Raw genomic sequence first — 19,428 nt, 5'->3', positions numbered from 1 at the left:
TATTCTTTTATTTTTTTTGTTTGTTTGTTTAATGGAGAGTCTGATGGCAAGGAAATCCTACTGTTCTGCGACTTGACCCATGTCAACTGAAGTCATCAAAACAGTAACAAGAGAAAATCCTACGCTTGGGAATGAAAAGGAACGTAAAAAAATTGAGTTCAACTGTGTAGTCAAATAATGACTTGTACGTCCTCCGGAAAAGAGACAGCCCAACTCAGGCCGGAGAGAAAGGAGAATTAGAGAGAGGTCGTCGACCAGACGAGTTGAGTTGAGTTCAGTTCTGTCGAAGAGGAAACAACCGACGAACGCCTGACACATTTCTTAAGGTGGCTGATTGAGCCAACAACGGAAATTATTGTTTTTAGAAGGAAAATGATCGAGATTTACATGATAAACAATAATTTTTTCATAAGAGGAATGACGCTTAAATCTATTTGCCTCTTAACATCACTTGTTATTTGACGGATTGTTGTCAGGGATATGTCGAAACCCTGTTGTTACTGAAATGTTTTATAGAGACAATTTAACCTCTGATTGTTCCACTCTCTGTGTCAATATAATTTTATAATGAACTTAATCTCAATGCTTCAAAGTTGTTTTGTGCCGACCGTGTAAAGGAACTTAATAATAATAATAATAATAATAATAATAATAATAATAATAATAATAATAATAATAATAATAATAATAATAATATGACTGCTGCATCAGCGGCATTGTATTTGGGTAAGAATATATCTGTTTGGTGAATGATACATTTAGCTTTAAAAGGAAGGGGGCCAAGGAATTATATCTCAAGGACATTTATGAATAAAAACGATTATTCGCCAGATAGATAAATGCTATACAAAAAGTATGCTACTGATGCAGTAATCATATTTATCTTATATAAAAAACTTTTTGTCCTAAATATATAATAAATGCGCCACGCTGTCGAACTTCTTAGTTCCAAAGGTCTTTTATTCATCACACCGTTGGACTGTGGAACAGCCTCCCTGAGGATTTTGTGCAACTGGAACCTCAAAAGTTCAAGTGAAGATGAGTTGCATTATTATCCTAAAGCAATCAACTTGTTACTTATGCATTTCTCTTCCTTTTGTATTTCCTGTTAGTTTATGTATGTTCTTTCAAATGAATACCATATTCTTTCGAAGCTTGAGTTTCAAGTCCGTGGTCCCTGTAAGCTTGTTCCATATGAATAGGAGTTTATCTTCTGAATAATAATAATAATAATAATAATAATAATAATAATAATAATAATAATAATAATAATAATAATAATAATAATAATACAGTGGCACATAAACTTACAGACACTTTGGGGGTCTGACTTTCTGGTAGGTAACAAAGTTCGTTGTCTGACAAAGACTTCATTGAGTAGCGAGTACTTGAAAATTTTCTGGATATCTTACCTCAACTAACCTGTACTTTACACGTGGCATTTAACTGAAGAGATTTATTTGAAAAAGTATGAAATCTAAAATGGTAGACAAGCAAAAAATAATGACTGTAATGTAGCTGATAAGTACTGAAGTTCATTGAGTTGAAACGCTGATTCAGTACAATATAAACTGCCAACATTCAGCACATGCAGCATTTTTACTCTACGGGAAAATCGACCCAGGTTTCAATGGCATAATAAATTATGAGGGACGATCAAGAATAGAATCCACATAATTTTTCTCGTTTGGATAAGATCTATTTGGAAATTAGAAGTGAAAATAACAATAATAGTAATTAAATTATAAGACCTGTGTGGTAGTATGCTATTTAAACTCAAAATAATAAATGACTGAAATTTACATCAAGCTAGGGCAATAATGATGTAGCCTACTTTTTCACCCAATTTAGGCCTCTGGCGTTGACAGGAAGCCAAATTTGCAAAACATTAATGAAAATATATGCTCAAAAGGTGAAAACTGTAAAGTGATTCAATAATAATAATAATAATAATAATAATAATAATAATAATAATAATAATAATAATAATAATAATAATAAAGGACAGATGATTTCATAACCAATGTGCATTACAGACTGGAACTTAATTCATGGCGTTTTCACAAAAATGAATGAAGTAGTCCATTCAATGTAATTTACGTAATTATTTTTCGTGCAATGGTCTTGTCGGTGGCATAAGGACACGTTGGAACTCTCACTCAGAAATCATTGTACACATGTTTCAGACAATGATGTGCAGTCCCCAAAGGCATAGAAATGTTTCAATGTCGATGTCCGAAGGAGATGAAAAATGCTGTTATATAAAATGTGATGCAGAAGTGTGCAGAATGAAGGCACCGTCCGAACTTCGGGGTGTTGGGTAACCAGTATAGGGTTAGGACTGACAATTTCAACCTCATCTGACATAACAGTCATTTTCAAAATAGAGAGCGTATAAACTTGTAATAACAGGCACCCAGATTAATGCTATCAAACAGATAGAACAAGAAGATTTAAGATTATAACGTAGCTTTTAGACGAAATTAAAATGAATACGAACGATTGCCGGTGGATTACAAGATTTTCTAACCATGGTGCCAGCGAAAATGAGGTAAATATTGAACATTGCGTCAAAGCAGCTAAACTCCAAAGGTTAGGAACCGTAACACAATTGTTGTTTCTGGCGCAAGACTGATGTGGCAATAGGCAGGGACCTGACGCTCATTGCCTTTAACCATTTTAGGCTATTCCACCGTGGTGGGAAGCAAAAAAAACTGCAATACCAGTGAACGATATCAACAAGCAGTGGAGAAATCAGCTGCGACCTTGTCTTTATTTTCGCAACTGATTTAATGACAGAGAACATTAAAACGGTAGCGAAAATAGAGGCAAGGTCTAACATAAGGCCTGAGGCTCCTTCAAATATGACTACGCGGCAGCTTTGAAACTTGTTCATGAAACTTACGGAAACTTCCATGAGCATTGGGCATCGTGGCACCTCTGTAGAATGTGGATGCTGGCGCTCTGCAAAATAAGTAGCAGGCACTACTACTTGAAGTACGCTAATTAAGGTGATGACTGAATATCTCAATTGAAAAGCAGCTTATGGAAGTTGATCAAAGAGGACATCATCAGAGAGTGGTGGTCTAAATCATTATTGCTGTCCTTAGGGAAAAGGCAGCCTCCACTTCCACGGATTTTGTCAAACGTTAGATAAACAGAAAATGAATGGAACTAAATGAAAATAAATGGATAATCATTTTAATAGGGGCAAAAAGAAACCTAAAATTGCTTGAATCTAAAACAGCAAGATAAATAATGAAGGGGTGTAATTAGTAAAAACAGTGAGGAGGTTGGATGTTCTAATTAATGTAATTATAAATATGACAAATCAGATATTAAATGTAAGGAATAAGGGACACTATCACCTAAGAAGAATGCCTTCATGATGAAATATGTCATTATGGATTCGTGAAGATGCTTGTACGTTACTATGTGATACAAGACTACTAGAAAACGGAAAGTCTCTGTAATGGCATACCAAAATATTTTCTGAAGTGACAGCACATTTTAACCTGCAAAGAGGTCAACATTAATAATGAACAAGTCCGCATGGGATAGGACCATTCCTTCCTGCCTTATTGGGACTCATTGCCTACCTGTATATAGCCTACCACAGAAAGCATAAAAAAGTCGTTGGCGTAAAGACAAAATATAGTTGCAACAATGATCTGGGAAGAATAACCTTTGAATACACAGCATCCAGACTTTTATAAGTTGCCCCAAGAAATGAAAAGATGCAAAAACTTTGAGACATTTAAAGATAATAAAAAATTGATCTATTCAGAAACTTTTATAACATGGAAGAATAGGTTATTCAAGAACATTCTAAACTGAAACAAACAGAAAAATGAGGTTCGCCGGAGTGACCAAATGAGGATGTGTGTGTGTGTGTAAACATCTTTGTGCGTGTGTGTGCATAATATTAAAAAACAATAAATTTGTATGTAAAACTGCAAATGCTGCACAATTGAATTTCCGTTATGAGCGAGAACCAGTTTCAGGGTACCGACAATAAAGACCCACTCATGCTACCCGTTCAACTGGCGTAGTCAGGCAAAAACTAGACACACTTAAAGTTACTGGAAGAGTCAGTATAACCACTTTCAAGTGGATACTTTGACAATACTAGTTTTAACAGGTCTATAATTATTTAATGATTTATATGCAGTGCAATGGAAATAACCTGTTTCCAATTAAAAATATCTTACTGATGTCCTCAAGATAAAATTCAGTTTATCGAAGACTGACGTTTTGTGTAAATCAAAAACGCCCTTTAGACTGATGCTATATGAGAACTTTAAAAAAGTCTTCGAGTCGATCGACGCTTTATTTAAGACATGTGAGCCTAATCTACGGAGTTTGTTAAATGTTGAATCGGAACAATAGGTCTCAGGTTTCAATGACTAGTTTATTGATTCCGATATGCATATTGTGGAAATCAACAAATGGCTGAGGATATATGGTTTACAGCCCCATGACACGTACAGACATTGCCAAAAGCACGAAGAAAGATGAACTGCTAAGCATTACAATTTTGAATGCTGTAAATGCGGCAGATAAGAGAAAAATTAAATTTGATTTTTTTATAGATGTTTTGGCGTTTAATGAGAAAAAGTTGAATGACCAAGCATGCAGGAATGGTGACAAAAATGGTTCTGTTTTGGTCAGCTGAAAGAAGCAGAGTTAGGGAAGGAATTGAGATTTTAGTGTCAGGAAGACTCTGGGGATTGATGAAAGAGTTCAAATTTGTAAATCTGAGAACTAAAAGGATAAAATTGATTGTGGTGGAAGACAGTTGCACTGTTGAGTGTAAATGGTCCAGGAATGGAAAAGAACGAAAATAAAAAAGAATGTCTTTGGGAGCATTTGAACTTGTGCTTAGCAGGTATGAAAGGGTGATTGTGCTATGTGATATAAATGCCAACGTAGGTAACTGGGAAAGAGTTAGTATGAAAAAGTGGAATTATTGGGGAAAATTTTTTTTTTACATAAGAGCATTATTTTATTAGTTCTGAAGAACATTTTCTCGTATTTTCAGTATATATATATATATATATATATATATATATATATGTATATATATATATATATATATATATAATATATATATATATGTATACATATATGTATATTATATGTACATATATACAGGTATATATGTATATATGATATAATATATATATATATATATATATATATATATATATATATATATATATATATATATATATATATATATATATATATATTTGTTGTGTAAGGAAAAATATTATTCAAAGATGCTAATAGTTTTTATATCAAAACAATAGATTTTCTAAGTTTTTTAAAGATTTCAGAATATGATCACTTTAAGGATAACAAAAGAAACCATTCTTGTAGGCACCAGTCAAAATAAATAAGCGGGCCAATGAGTAAAAATAGTAAAAACGAAATAGTTATGCTAGTTTGAGGAAATTTAGGATTCTGACGGTGATGGGTGGGGATGTCAATGACCTGAGATAGAAATATCTTAGGTTCCAGGTCAGTCCTTCATTCTGTCAGCTAGATATGCCGATGACCTGATGTGACTGCTAATTAGGGAAATTCCCCAAATGGCAGAGGAATTCCCCCGAGAAAGCACCGAAAAAAGTGGTCCCCGGTGAGTCGAGAAAGAGCTTTCCCAGGACAGGTTAAGAAGGTCACAAGACCTGCCATCTTGCCGTCTGGCTGTGGATCTTAAACATTCTACTGATATCTGCTTCAGAGATGTAATTCTGTCTGAAATAATGTGATTAAGGATATTCAGTTCACTAGATTATATATCACAAACCCTCTATTAGCTCAAATTAGACTACCATTATTGGAGACTGAAAGACATTTGTCTATATTCCAATAGATTAAGAATATTTGAAGCACTTTGTCTTACGTTCAGATTGAATGTATCCTCGTGCCATTGTAATGTTTTTAGTAGTAGGTGAGTGGACTATGTAATGCTGTGCATTAATTTCTTCATTCAAACAGCTTATGTCTTGTTGTTAGTTTTTCATATCCTTTCATACACGTTCTGATGTTCTCTGTTCTTGTATGGGGAGACTTCACTGTGCATCACGCAGAAAGGTTTCTTCCCACCCATGCTGGCTTTAAAAGTAAGAGCCGCTCGCCTTTCTTTGTTTTCAGCGTGACGGCATCAGATCTTTTATCCCCGAGTTAAGCTTATGACCATCATGAACAAGTATTTAATATCCCTGGTCTTTTCTTTATTTCTTAAACTTTATAGTACAGCGCACTGTTTTCCCCTGACGACTAAAATCTAAGCAAATTCGTTCATTTACTTGTCAGCCAAGGCAGAAGAAGAGCTCCTGGCCGACGGAAACATTATGAACCTCACTCCACGATTTTCCCTATCGGGACTTTTGCTTTTTATCCATATCCTTTATTTAAGGGACTTACGTTGATGAGGTGATGGTAACAGAAACATATTCTTCCTTCTCTGTACCCTTCTGATAGATCCTGACCAATACTATTCACATCTTGTAACCAGAGACCTTTAAAATGTTAACTAATAACGCTGGTTCATTGAAAGTTGCAAGAAGTTAAGAGCCCTGAGTAGATCTTTGGTTGATAAACTATTAAAACTGAGCACAAGGACGCTGGATTGATTTACATACGAAAATTTCTGCATTTTTCTTGGAATAGAGATGCAGTTTCTTCTAGTAAACCAAGAGCTGTTTGGAAACTGGAAAGCGGTTTTGCACGAAAAGCGACCAGATGGCTTTTTGGGTGTTTTGGATCCATCAGACTTCAGTTTGCATTATCGAAACTTGGTTATATTGCTAACACACACACAGACAAAGACAGACACACACACAATATTAAGGTGACGAAAGTTAATTGGAGAGAAATAATTTTCTTCTAGATTTTTGCCTACTTATTCTTCCAGTTGACCGAAAAGGTGCCTTATAGTGTTAAGAATGAAATGATTGGTAATGAATTTACTTAAATTAATCATTGAATGACACACACACACACACACACACACACACACACACATATATATATATATATATATATATATATATATATATATATATATATATATATATATATATATATATATAATTATATATGCAATTCCTATTGAAGTCAATAGCATTATTGGAAGAGACTACCTTTTTATTTAGACTTTGAATCAGTCGATATTTCATATTTTTCTCTTCGGGTAAGTTTCTCAGGAATAAGGAAAAATGATTCACGTTTCTTTCCATTTACAGTCGGCACACCGTTTCCTCGTCTATGGGGGTCGCCTTTAGGACTAAATTACAATTCAACATAGTTTTTAGTCCTGAAGACGCGGAAAAACGGGCCGTTGACTATAACAGTTAATGGAAAGAAACGTGAATCATTTTTCCTTATTCTTGAGAAAATTACCTAAAGAGAAAGAGAAGAAGTATAGACTGATTCAAATTTTAAATAAAAAGATAGTCTCTGTGATTAATCCCGTTGACATCAAAAGGAATTTGCATAAGAGAGAAAATATGCCCAAATAGTAAATATATGTACAGTATATATATATATATATATATATATATATATGTGTGTGTGTGTGTGTGTGTTTATATATATATATATATATGTATAGAATTTAGGCTATATATATAAATGCTATACAATGCTTTAATTGCCTATTATATTATTTTAAACAATGAAACTTTTTTCTTTTCGGTCTACTGGAAGACAGATGCGGACAATAATCTAGAATCAAATCTTTAAAATTAACTTTTGTCATCTTACTATGCTCCTACAACTAGTAAAATGAAGAAAACACAAGCAAAACCAAATTGCCAATGCCTGTGAATAATGATGCATTTTAAGGGACATTCAATTATAATAATCGGTTATATATAATAATAATAAAAATGAAACTGGAGTTAAAAAAAGCATCCGCTTTTCGAACGATACAACTGGAAGAGCGGTCCAGTAAAATAAGACTGGAAGAGAAATAAGGTTCTGCAGATTGTGGTTCTGTTTTTTCATCCATATTGACCTCTTTGTCAGGGGATTTCTTAGGGATATGAATTCCCGCTATAATAATAATAAAAATAATAATAATAATAACAGGCCTGCGAGCTAGCCAAAAGCAGTATTTTGTAAACCGATCATCATTCAAAATGTGTATAGAAAAAGAAGAATAATGATGCTTATTTTCAACTGAGACATTTTTCCAGTTATAATAATGTTTTGACTTATCACTGAATCAATAACAATAACATTAAGAAAAAACCATCCAGCAAGAAGAAACTAAATTTTCTTAAACCAATCAATAATGTTTCGAAGGATCCTGTGGAAAGATGAACTGATGGATTTATGAAATCCAGGCTGTCAATCCAAGCACTGGGGCACATTCGGCCATTCAGCGTTTAAAAAAGTGAAAGGGGGGAGTTGTTGTGGTCGGCAGCACGATTAAGAGATCCAGAAAATAAAGGTGAAGATCTAAAGGTGGAGCAGCAATGAAGTGGGAACTGAGGTAAGGTAAAAAGCAAAATTGTGGATAATAATAAACATTATTTATTAATACCTACGGTACACTAAGTTAGGTGCTCTAACTGCACTGTCACCCTACTTGGGACCTGTGGAACGGAACGATGAAACGTCAACCAGCCAAATGAAAGCACTTTCAAGGTTGCTTTGCTAAAGATATCACAAGCTTCAGTGGAAAATTTTGAATAACTCTTCCATATGTTACAGATCTTTTGAAACTGTAGAAAGGTCTAAATATATAATATTTTCTCTTTACATGTGAGATCCAATCCCCACTTGTTCCATCTGTGTCAGCTGAACCTAAACATGGATACTTATTCCTAAACTTACATGCAATGAATCCTCCCAAATAACTTAAAGACTCATTTTCTATCACAAATTAGGTTCTTCCTCCATTAAATTTCCTATGACATTCCTCATTCTCAAAAATTGTTACAGGTAGGAGACATTTCATGAGATATGCAGAAAAATATTATAGTTATTATATATATATATATATATATATATATATATATATATATATATATATATATATATATATATATATATATATTGTATTTTATCATTATGACGTTATACAATAAAAAATTGCAAAAGGCCTATTCATACGAATGAACAAAAATTGGAGTAAATTTTCTCTCTCTTTATATATATATATATATATATATATATATATATATATATATATATATATATATATATATATATATATATAATTAACTATCATTTTCATCTTCCTAACCCACAGAAAAAAATTGGCTTGTTCATGTGCAAGAAAATCTCTCTCTCTCTTTTAATCTTCCCTTCCTTTACCAAACAAATAACTGGCTATTTCATACACATGAAAACAATTCAAATAAAATTTTGCCCTCTCTCTCGCTTTCGTGTTGACTAGCATTTTCTCTTTGCAGTTATTGTCAACAAACATAGGTCTAGGCCTAATTACAATTTTGTCAATCTTAACCAGTGAACATGGTTTATTTGCATTAGGAATTGAATGGAAGATATTACATAGTGTAGGCTATATGCTCTTTAAATACTAGAATTATCCTTATAAATCTATGGTTCATTCAATTACACAAAACGCTCTCTCGAAAATAACTGTCCCTTTCCTTTGCCTGAAAAAAATAGTAGGCCCATTTCACGTTATTCTTAAAAACATGGGTTTCAACAAAATCTTCGTGTCAATCGAACGTCGAAGATATAATTATGCATTTTAATTGATAGAAGTATTCATATAAGCCTACAGTTAATAAATTTATCCACAATTTTAAAATGTAACAGGTAGACTAAACCAAACTAAAGTCAAGATGTTAAATACCTGAATCAACAGTGGCACTATCATGCAGAGGTAAACGTTTATTCGGTATGGCACCATCCTTCAATTCTCTTGCATTTGCATGACAGTAGTTAAGAGATTCATGCCTGAGGTTTCTTGCATAATCACTGTGTTGAAAACGAACCGAACACACTCTTGCGTTTTTGGTGTTTATAGGGTCACTTCTGCAATGTTCACCCACTTCCTATACATTTCTGAATCTTTAGGGAAACAATAAAAGTTAGCCTTTTCACTTCCAACATTGTCCCTTTCTGTGTTACAGCATCTATAAATAGCACACATTACCACGGCAATAACGTACTAAATCCCAAAAGCCTCAAGAATTGTCACAAATTCATGAAAACTCCCATCTAGCCGTAGCCACACGCAAGGTGAAGAAGGTACTGGCTTGCCCAGCGGCTACGGACGAGGGCAACATGCGACGTCATGCGCGGGAGAATTGAAAAATCGACATCTTGGGCCATCGGCAGCTCCTAATCAAAACAGTTGGTTCTAATAACAACTTAACTACAATACAAATGGCGATAATAAATAGTTGCACATTTTAATTAAGGATGTTGGTACAAATTGGTGTATACTAAGAATTATGACTGATATAATAACAGGTGGTAGCCTATAGTTTATATAAAATCAGGTTACTAGGCCTATAGTGACTGAGTTGCTCGAAAATGTGCAGCCCGTAAATTCTAACACCTCAAATCAACTCAACGACATCCAAGTTGCAAAAAGGTTCACTGGGAGTGTTTTCACGTTTTTCAAATGGACACCAACTTTAGGTGACGTATTCCACGCACGTTAAACGGTCATCAGAAGGAGTGGAAAGCATCTGTGAAAATTTCAACTTTAGTTAAATCTGTTCATACGCATACTGAAATTTTAAGATTAAATGGGCAGGAATTGTTAGGATAACCGATTTTCAAATTCTTTTTGTTTCCTTATTTGAATACCAGATTACATAACACCTTCCTTGTGTTGAAATTCACCAAGTTGCAGATGTTAAATCCATTTATTTTTTAATTATCGAACACATGGTGTTCAATAAAGCGGTATCTGGCAAGTCTCAAAAGGGATTAAGAGTAAAGTGGAGTCGACCATGACTTTTTTTATTTAAGTCTATGATACTTTTTATTTATAAAATTCGGCAGCACAGATTTTCTCATCTGGACATTTGAGCATTCAAACACAAAGTCAGCGAGCATATTTTCCTCACATGATTTAGTAGTCGGATAATGATCAAAAGTTTATTTCCTGTTTTTCTTTTTCATTTACAATTTGTTTGTGCAGTTAAGGAAAATTTCATTATTTCAGTGCTGGAGGCAAGATGTTTGTCAAGTATCACAATTTAAAAACCAGAACTAAATGATAACGTCGTCCTTGGATCGTTGCTATGACAAGCAGAGTCGTCACCGTTAAATTGGTTCCATTGTGGAGGAGAAAATCACCATAGGAATGTCGTCGAGAGATCACCGGGTTTGATTCAGTTTATTTAGAAAAACTATCTTCACGTTTTATTTGATCTCATCGTCATTGCTGTAAGCACATAAACGAGAGATCACCGGGTTTGATTTAGTTTATTTAGAAAATACTATCTTCACGTTTATTTGATCTCATCTCTGAACTCGTTCATGGCCCTTCCACGGTCCAGGTAGACCAACTTATAGTTTAACTTTGTTTTGTACTGGTTTTAAGACATCCTTGGTTTTCTGCGGCTATGGCCTGTATATTTGAGCAATGGAACCGTGTTTTGAGAAACTGAGACATCGGAAAATTTTTACCCATTCTTCCCATTTCACTTTTAAGTTTTGAGACGATATCCTGTCTAGCTACGTCACGCTTTCACGCCACGAACCTGCACCATTTACATGCATCTCTCTCTCTCTCTCTCTCTCTACTATAGCGCCCTATGGTCGCGTTAACGCTTCCTTGGGCATAAAAGTGTGTTGCGCCTGGTTAGAACACCAGACAAGAGAGAGCGATCGCTGATGAAACAAGAAAATTTCGCCTCTCCCTTAGAGAATCCCACCAAGAAAAGGCATCATGAAATGCGTTCTTTCTCTTGCTCATTGTTTCTGTATATAAAGAAAAAAAAATCTGGTCCACCTCTATGGGTTCAGCGGCGATGAAGGGCAATGGATGAAGGCATATTGGAAATTAAGGAGTATTTATCTATAGAAAGGTTAGAAATTAGAGGTTTTGTTTTGTATATGAGGCAAATTATGCGTATTCAAGTTGCATTTAAGGAACAAATGCCCCTCCTTCTCGGTATATGTGTTTTTCCATACCTATAGAAATGCTTGCATGGATTCAAGAAAATGGTCGAAGGAGATCTCATTTGCTTTGTTGTGGTTATTTTGAAATAATTCTGGAAATGTGAGATAGTGGCAGTAGATGCACCTAATATACTTAAAAGATGAAGTTCTGAACCCCAATTATTCATAGACCAAATCGATAATATCTTTCAGACAATTATGGTTTTTGGCACATTCCATAAAACGAGGTAGATCGTACTAGATTTTCGTATAATCTTACTTTCGTATGCAATTTAAATTTATTTGATTTGCAATCTTATTCAGCTCTTTTTTAGCCTTGTAGTTAGTAATCTATTCTTCAGTTCCTGAACATTGCATTTTGATATTTATTGTATTTAGATATCCTTATTAAATTTAACTCCTCATCCTTTATATTATAAACTAAAATATTCCCATTCTTTCGATCCTTGGTTATTCATTTTGTGTTAATAAAGGCATAATGTAATAATTATTCTCCCACTCCTTCAGATGTCTACGCCCTGACCTGGCAGCATTGTGCGTGGGACAAAGGTTGATGACTCCTTGCCATCACACAGAATTCATTGACGTCAACATCTAAAAGAAAGGCTAAAACTAACAGAGAGGAATCTAAAAGGAAAACTAAAATCTCAAAATAATCTAAATAGGAAGGTCAAATAAGGAGGAAAGTGTCGCAAAAAAGAGAAACGATTTTGATGGCTGCAGATAAGAAAAGAAAAAAGACACCAACTGTGGATACATACGCTGTCATTTCTGTGAAGTGGAAATGCAAGGTATTTCGTAATGTTTCTATGGATTTTGCATCAAATATTGTTTAGAATTTTTGTCCTTATTTACAGGAATCAGTGTTGTAACTGACTGAGGCACATATACTATACACAACGCTTTCACACAAGCGCCCTTTCTGTCAAACTATTTAATTTGAGTCACCCTACCAGCGCACATTATTATTACTAGTTTTATAATACAAACATATTGTTGACTTTCTTTACAACGTCATTTACTCTATTATCTAGCTTTTGAGAGAACAATAACATATAGCAACGTCCTACAACATGCGCCACTAACGAAAAATGTTCTCAATACTCGATCGTTTGCCCGACTAGGTCTAAAACGTTGCTCATTATTGTTTTCCTTCTCAACACACAAAATGCTTTACGTTTCCTATTTCTCATGAAGCTAAAGATATCAAAAGATACTTGTATCTGGATTTCAGAGATCCATCAGTCCCTGTCTTTCTCTCTCTGCATGCACACACATACATACACACACACACACACACACACACACACACACATATATATATATATATATATATATATATATATATATATATATATATATATATATATATGTGATATAGTACTTCCACAATGGTACTGTAGATAAGAACATAAGAGACCATCATATGAAATTAAAAGATCCCAAGATTTTCGACTTTTACTCTAAAGTCATCATATATTATTATATATATATATATATATATATATATATATATATATATATATATATATATGCGTGTGTACTTGATTTGGTACATATGCTACAAATTCAAGGACGACTTTGCCGAATATGCCAGTCGATTTGACTTGTTAAAACCAACCTGGCAGTAACAAACGACTAACACGTGTCGAGAGAGTGAAAACAACACGCGTAACTCGATGGATGACGTCAGAAACCAGTTTTAAATAACCAGTGGGGTCGAGGATAAATTGAAAGTTCAACATTTCAGCTGGCTCAAGACCTAATCGCCCAAATAAGGGAGCTTTTACTTAACTGCATCCTGTCATTACCACCTTCACAGTGTTCCCATGGAGACAGAGTGGCTTAAACGCCAGATGCCTTACTTTCGAATTTTTCTGCTTTTTATTTCGAATTGAGGTGTTTTTATGGTAAAGGGTCTATGTTTGGCAGAGAGGCAGATTGGCTGATTCAGGTCATACAGCAGACGGCGAATTCAACGTATGCAGCAGGATCGGGGTAGATTTAGTAATTATTAAACTGGTGTCACAAGTTCGCGCACAAAGACATCGTATGTTTGGGACTGCAAAACTTGAAGTTTACGGCGAGTTCAAGGAAATGAGATATCTGCAGAAAAAGAAGATGGAAACCTTTTATCGGAGCTGAAGTAAAATTTTCATGCAAATAAGATGGGAAACAAGAACGAAGCCTTAAAAGATCGCTCCTACGCACGAAACAAATACACCATGCAAGGTGTTGCAGTTCCCACACCCAGCTTCTCAAAGGTCGACTTAACAGTTTAACCAGGTTAGTGATGTGATCCTTCCAGAGCAACAATTCTGACGGATGTGAGGGATTCGATGTTTGTATTTTCAAACATTATTGTGAAGACAGGAGAATGAAGCAAACAGATAGGAAAGTAATCATTTGGGACCCATGTAAAGACTCAAAGTCTAGTCTGCTCCTCCGAAGATATTATCCAGATCCACATTAATCGAAAAAAAACGGTTTCCAAAAGAGTTGGCAAGGCTGTGCTTGATGATTCAGGATGGATCACCGGCATATGAATGAGTAGAACGAGAAGAGAAGTGAAGTTCATTATGTGGAAAAAATGGATAAACAAATCCTCGAGAGAGCCCACATTGAGATTAATAAAGAGCATTTCAAGAGAAGTTTGGCAAATTTTTACCATTATAAATAACATCAATGCTTGTATAATCCATTCGAAGGTGACTGTTTAGTGTCTCAACCCAATGAATGTTTTGAACATGAAATGTTTTGAACAGACATCCTGTTTGTTATCAAAGTAGAAGAAAAGAATGAAAAACAAGGGAGATGTTTCTTTTACTGGAAAACACATAAGTTTTAATTTTGTGATTAGTCTGTACAGCTAGGTAATTTTGACGTATCCAAAGAGCTTTTCACGTAAGTGGTAATAATCGAATTTTCAGCTGTTGGGGGTCCTCAGCATCCCTTCATTTTAGTTTTGTCTGTAATGACCGAAGCCGCTTTGCTGCTATTTCTGACAAGATAAGTATATCTTAGTTTAACCAGACCACTGAGCTGATTAACAGCTCTACTATGTCTGGCCCGAAGGATTAGGTTTATTTTACGTGGCTAAGAACCAAGCGGTTACCTAGCAACGGGACCTACAGCTTGTTGTGGAACCCGAATCACATTTTAACGAGAAATGAATTTCTATCACCGGAAATAAATTCCTCTAATTCTTCACTGGCCGGTCGTAGAGTCGAACGCTGGGCCAACAGCGTGTTAGTCAGAGAGCTCTACCCACCCTCCCGATGAAGAACCTCTATTTCTGATAGCTACGTCGTCTTAGATAATGCATTTATTTGCCTAACACCGGCGGTGGCCATATGAATCTCTGTGCCGAAGGCCTTGCTCGAGGCTGCACTTAGTCAAAATCTTTCATTTTCGTTATCGTCTTCTCGAATGTTGCTTTTTATGGTTAGAATAAAAGTGGCTTCGTTTGCTATCAAGAAATGGTTTCCTTCCACTCAGTCTTTTCCTTCGTTCTTCCTTTTGATATTCAAGCCCACCACTTTCGACATCCTCCAGTTGGTGTGGCATCCCGGGGGGCTTCTTCATCTCTGCATAGGCAGGAATAATTTTCCTTGGTGGGGTAGGGCTCGCCAAATAGTACATGGGTTTATTAAAGGTGTCTGAACGAATTATAAGACAAACAAACATATTTATAATATAGTTAACACTAAATAATATATATGACAAACTGGTAGAATAACTGTAATGATGCATTATTATAGTTCAGAATTTCTTGATTTTTTTTCACACACACACACACACACACACACACACACACACACACACACACACACACACATATATATATATATATATATATATATATATATATATATATATATATATATATATATATATATATATATATATGAGAAAGACTTTACGAATATACCATACGAGAAAATTAAAGAAAAATTATTTACTCGATAATCTAACTCATTGCAACATAATTCATTATTACAGTTGGTGATAGTATGTTTTAAACATGAACATTTAAAGGTCTGAATATAGAGGAAATGGCTGATAAACTGCATTGTAACATAAGTAACCAACCCTAAAAGACCACTTTGGCACCCATTATTAATACTGAATAATGGCAACAGGCACAGAAAAATCACCACCGCAAAACATTTTCGCTGTTGCACTTATTGTCTACTTATATGAATAGAAAGACAAATACACTCAGACTATAATGAATATTCAATCGGCATAGCGAACGCTGCAATATTTTAGTATAATATTAGATGTAGGAGTTTAGTTCATTTAATAAATGTATAGATAAAATTCAATTCAAAATATCACACAAAATCTACAGTAAAATCAGCACTACGACACAACAACAAAAGATTAGAACATCGGGATGCGCAACCAGTAGCTAAAAAAATTTATAGGCATACTGCTCCTAATAAAAAAATGCTGTTGATAATGATTATTCAAACACGCAGAGATCCCGTCAGCAAACTTCCTGATCAAACCATCATAATCGGGAGACCTTTACTGTCTGATTTAATGAACAAGTCCAGGAGCAGAAAGTATCATTAGATATTGTTGATGTGTGTTTTGCGATTTCCATTTTGCTGAAGCTTCTTTCAGCTCCTACAAATATCAAAAGATTAGTCGACGGAACTCTCAGAACAATTCCAATATCAGTACATGTCTCATCAAATCTGTCCCAACAGATTCTTGTTAGATAATCTCTCGCTGGGAGGAGAATAATTTTTTGATTATTAAAGACCATTTTGCTAAATAATTCAACTCTATTTTCAACTTTCAGACGTCGATATCACCCGTCACTTGTACAGACTTTCTGCCCTGAACCCTGAGTCAAATAGTAGAGTAACTCAAACAAATTATGCCATTCCAAGAGGTGATTGATTCGTGCATCGGCAGATGATGATTATAATCTAATAATCCTCAAGAAGAAGAAAGAATCGAGTCATCAACATCTCGGACATAACGTATTCTTAGAGATTTTCACTCATTTAAATTGCTTTCGGACGTATATATAAAACCATATGAATCAGGAATAACTCCAATCTATTGTTCACAATTTTCTCAGAGAATGATGAATTAACGCACGAACATACGAACAAACACCACGGTAAACAAATAACATTCCGTTATGTGGATGTTGGAAGCGCATAGTATTTCGAACACTGTTAATAAAGTGTTAAACTTTAACAGATTAAAGAACCTACGGATTTTCTGGGTATTTCCTAGGACTGATGCAGACAGGCAACCGAAGGGGCTGACATGTAATTGAATTTCATTTAATTTCAACGTCATAGACTGATGAAGAGAAATTCTTTTACGTAACATTATGGTCGTTCGAACAAATCTGGTCTTCTCCCGATGTATAATGAATACCAATCTCGTACATCGTTGCGTTTATCAGGAAGTTTCAAATGCACTTCAAAAAAGGATTCAGCATATTAGTGAGCGATTTCGTTGAGGGATTTTTTTACTCTGATAATATATGATGAACATTGCAATAGAATAAAATAAACAATTCAGTAATGAAATGGAATAATAAATGTAATTATGGATAAAATTATACAAAGTAATCTTCAGAGCACGTTTTCTCAGAATGAGAATTACATAAATTTAGATATGCATTTTCTTTTCCATTTTTCTTACAAACTTAATCTATGATGATTCCATGAAAAATCAACAATTACCTATTTTCAATTGGGTAGTCAATGGCTAAAGAGCTCCGCATAACCACAAACCCCCACCTTGATACCCACTTTATATTTTACAGTGCAAAATACTGCGACATCATCGAAGAAGAACCTCGATGTGGTTACGTTGGACGGGTCGACATCGTTCTGATACCCACTCAATATCGTTGGCTTTTATTATTTATTTTGGTGATAGAAAAAGTTATTTATATTTTATCCTCAGTGCAAAATACTGTGATATAATAGAAGAAGAAACCTATTGCAATGTTAATAACACTTTGCTATTACAGACTTCGTTTCATTCTCACATTCAGAGGGAATAGAGATTTTTTTTTCTTTTTCTCTAAGGCCCAGGATTCATTTGCCATAATTTTGATGACTAGAATTATTAGCGCAAATTGTTTCTCATATAATAAAGTTATGTAAGGTTAAGGGTCAAGAAATTTCTCATTTTTATTTTAATATTATTATTTAATATTTTCACTACAAAACTAAGTAACAAAATAAACATCTCTAAAATAACATTTAATAATATGTTTGTATTATGAAATTGGTAACATGAACATTGGTAGGGTGACTCGAGTTGAATAAATAGTTAGACCACAGATTCGTATAAATGAGAGCAAAGATTCCACGCAAAATTTGATGCAAAATCCATAAATACATTATAAAATAAGTTTCAGTTCCACCTCATAGAAATACCTGCCGTCACTATCCTCCGTCAGTGTCTTTTCTTCTTCCCGTCTGTGGACACCAAAATAGTTACTCTTTTTAAATACACTTCCCTTGTATGAGTTTTTTTTTTTTAAGATTCTTTCGACATCTTAGCTCTCGTTTTATACTTCTCGCTTTAGTTTTAGCCTTCCTTTTAGATGTTGACGTTAATGAATTCTGCATGGTGGCAAGGAGTCATCATGCGGTGTCCCACGCACAGTGCTGGTAGGTCAGGGTGTGGACATCTGAGGGAGTACAAGAATAATTACATTACGCTTTTGTTAGCACAAAATGAGTAAGATGTGAATTAAAACCTATGAGATATTAGATAAAGAATCTATTGCTTCTGAAATATGATGTATGGGTCTAAAGATCTACTTAGAATGAGCATAGGCCTACTGTAAACGCCAATGAATAACTGGGCTGCAAAACTCTTTCAAAAATATCAGTTAAACTTATTTATACAGATTCACACAAGCTGGAAGTTCCCTAAGTAGGTAAAAAACCGCAGCAAACAACAAACAAGTACAAAAGCATTTCTTTCATAAATACACATGTCCACGTGCAAACATTTCGACTTACCTGCTCGCAGAGAAGGAAGGGCATCGGACACGCCCACCTGAACGAGAGGCCGCTCTCTTCACTAAATGCACCTGCAACATCAGTATTACTTCATTAGCAAAAACAAAACCTCATGCAGATGTTGCTAATAGACGTTTTATGCATCATTTTAATATTCTTTATTTTTGCGACTAAGATCAACTTTTAAGTCCGGTTACAACTTACAACTTGTTGAGAACCGGCGACCGATGGTTGAAAACTTTCTTCTGTGTGGAAGACGTACTGGAGACGACCAGCGTTTGCG

The sequence above is a fragment of the Macrobrachium rosenbergii genome, chromosome 52 (genome assembly GCF_040412425.1).
Source record: "Macrobrachium rosenbergii isolate ZJJX-2024 chromosome 52, ASM4041242v1, whole genome shotgun sequence".
Classification (NCBI taxonomy): domain Eukaryota; kingdom Metazoa; phylum Arthropoda; class Malacostraca; order Decapoda; family Palaemonidae; genus Macrobrachium; species Macrobrachium rosenbergii.
Note: the sequence above shows the minus strand (reverse complement) of the source record.